Below are 2,515 nucleotides of genomic sequence, written 5' to 3'. Positions count from 1 at the left end.
TCCGTCTGATCTTGTCTGGTTGCAGTTCTCTGATTTAGCTGTTGTTGTCCTTGAATGAACTGAGTTAACTGATCATCAGCTCCGAGAGTGGGGTTAGCTGCTTTTGTAATCTGGGTGGTAGGGGGATTTTCCTCAACTTGGGGACCAGTGAGTGGGAGTGGTTGATCGTAGGTCAATTGAGATTGTTGGGCCGGATAAGGTGGATAGCGATAGCGAAAAGGTTGATTGCTTCGCTGAAATTGATTAACCCTAGGTGGTTGATTGAATCCGGGATTTGGTGGACGAGCTGGGTATTAGATGTAACAGACTGAACCGTCAGGGTTTTCGTACTCAACTTGATATTCTTCAGTAGGTTGTGGGTTGGTACAATTAACACAAGCCCGAGCTTGGTTAACCTGCTGCGGCTGCGTCTTCAATTCTCCGAGTTGTTTAGTAAGAGATTCCATCTTATCCGTGAGGGATTTGATATCCTCCGTTTGATTGTTAAGTGCAGAGAGTGGGGCAGATGATGAAGCTGTTTCACCACTGTTCCAGTCATGATGATGCATTGTCATGTTCTCGAGCAATTCCCATGCTTCGTCTGCGATTTGGTTCATCAGATTCCCTTGAGCTGCTGCATCAATCGTCGTCCTATGATTTACCGTAAGACCATTGTAGAAGGTACAGATTTGGGCTGACCGTTCTAGCTGGTGATTAGGGCATTTCTTCACCAGGGTTTTGAATCACTCCCATGCAGTATAAAGAGATTCATCATAACTTTGTTTGAAGTTAATGATGTCATTCTTCAGTTTGGTTTGTTTAGAAGGAGGGAAATATTTGGTTAGGAATTTAGTAGCCATCTCCGTCCATGACGTGATGGAAACTTTTTCCAGTCCTTCAAACCAAGTTTGAGCATGATGAGTAAGAGAATAGGGGAACAAGTATAGCCGGACTATATCTTGTCCTATCCCTGGCTGTTTGTAGGAGTTCGAAAGAGATATGAATTTATCAAGGTGAGAATTAGGATCGTCATTCGGTAATCCATGAAACTGACAGCTATTCTGAATGAGCTGGATGATGTGATGTTTTAACTCGAACGAGTGTCCTTGAATCTCTGGAAATCTGATTGGTCCTCCTCGACCTTCAATTGAGGGTTTGGTATTATCTGCTAAAGTAACGTGTAACGCCATTTGATTTCTGATTCGTGCTTCCTTGCGTGCTTTAGAGATTATTGCGTCTGGATCAGGTACGAATAACAACGGCCCTGGTCTAGATCGGGTTTGGGTCATACACTGGGTATGCCTTTTTGTTTTTAATTTTTTGCAAATAAACTAAAATTATAATAAGTTAAACTAATCTAATCTATTCTAGGGTAATCTAATTTTAAGGTAATCTAATTTAATCTAATTGTAATCTAAGGTAATCTAAGGTAATCTAATTTAATTAACTAACTATCCTACGGTGGAATATGTTTTTGGTTCTGGCTGCTGATTCCCTGGTATTTCGGTAACAGAGCTCTGCACGAACTATTCAACAAACCAAGTGACCAGGCCGACTACGGAGAGGCAGGATCCTTTTGGTCCCAATATAATTGGCGACTGTTCGGAAAATCCAATAACCAAGTCCGTGTATAATTCTCTTTCTTAGACACCACTAAATGCTTGTGAATAATTTTGATAGAGAGCAGTATTGCCTGATACCAGTTCCCCGGCAGCGGCATCAAAAACTAGTATCCTCCCGTGATATGGCCGAAACGGACGGTTTTTATTTGCGCGGTGTCGTCAGGCCGCGACTCGCCAGGATCAGCCACTCGTGGGAGGAAGGTATTGTTTTAAATTTATATTTAGCGGGGCCTAAATCTTACTACTCCTTATAAGTAAGGGAAGTATGACCTAGAGTCGTATTTTTGAGATATCAGTAGAATTGAACCTATATTTAAGCCTAATATAGTTAGGGAGTAGCGAATATTTATTTTTGGGATTTTCTAATTTATAAGACAGATAAAGTAAATGCAATAAAATTTGTAATTCAGATAAGGTTAAAGTGAGTGCATACTATGACTTCATCAGTTATTTTGCCGAGATTATGGAATGATGGCTCATGAATAGGCAGACGCCTTGTATTCATTACACTAGTCCTAAACGCCCCTGTCATAAGACATGTCACTGGGTACTGCGTTAGGCTTGAAGATTTTGAATAGACAGCAACGTCCCTTACCCCCGACGCCCTTGTAGTCTGACTACAGGCATACACGTTCAGACAGCTCATCCAATTGAGCGACTCGGTTGGGTGATGTATTAACATTCCGAAATGGTCTAAACTTTCTTAAGCATAATAGAATACATGGTTTACCATATCCGAGAGACGTGATGCGTTTCAATGCTTTCGTTAATGATTGGTAAAAGATAGTTAGGCCCTTCAAAAGAGTTCAACCATAAAGAATACCATGGCCAAGTCAAGCTGACTTCCATGAACACGTTCGGTTATCCTAACGGTCCAATCCTTTATGTGTCTAAACAAACAGTTTCTTAATTAA

The 2,515-nt window shown here is 41.1% G+C and overlaps 1 non-coding gene across 1 annotated transcript; it reads left to right on the top strand.

Annotated features, from left to right (window-relative positions):
- The first annotated feature begins 684 nt into the window (after positions 1 to 684).
- LOC139903316 (small nucleolar RNA R71) lies at positions 685 to 791 on the top strand. Its single transcript, XR_011778143.1, has one exon. It is a non-coding gene; the product is annotated as a small nucleolar RNA R71 (small nucleolar RNA).
- Positions 792 to 2,515: the final 1,724 nt, after the last annotated feature.

The sequence above is a fragment of the Rutidosis leptorrhynchoides genome, chromosome 3 (genome assembly GCF_046630445.1).
Source record: "Rutidosis leptorrhynchoides isolate AG116_Rl617_1_P2 chromosome 3, CSIRO_AGI_Rlap_v1, whole genome shotgun sequence".
NCBI classification, from domain to species: domain Eukaryota; kingdom Viridiplantae; phylum Streptophyta; class Magnoliopsida; order Asterales; family Asteraceae; genus Rutidosis; species Rutidosis leptorrhynchoides.
The sequence above is the reverse complement of the archived record's forward strand: the minus strand, read 5'-3'. Positions and strand labels throughout refer to the sequence as shown.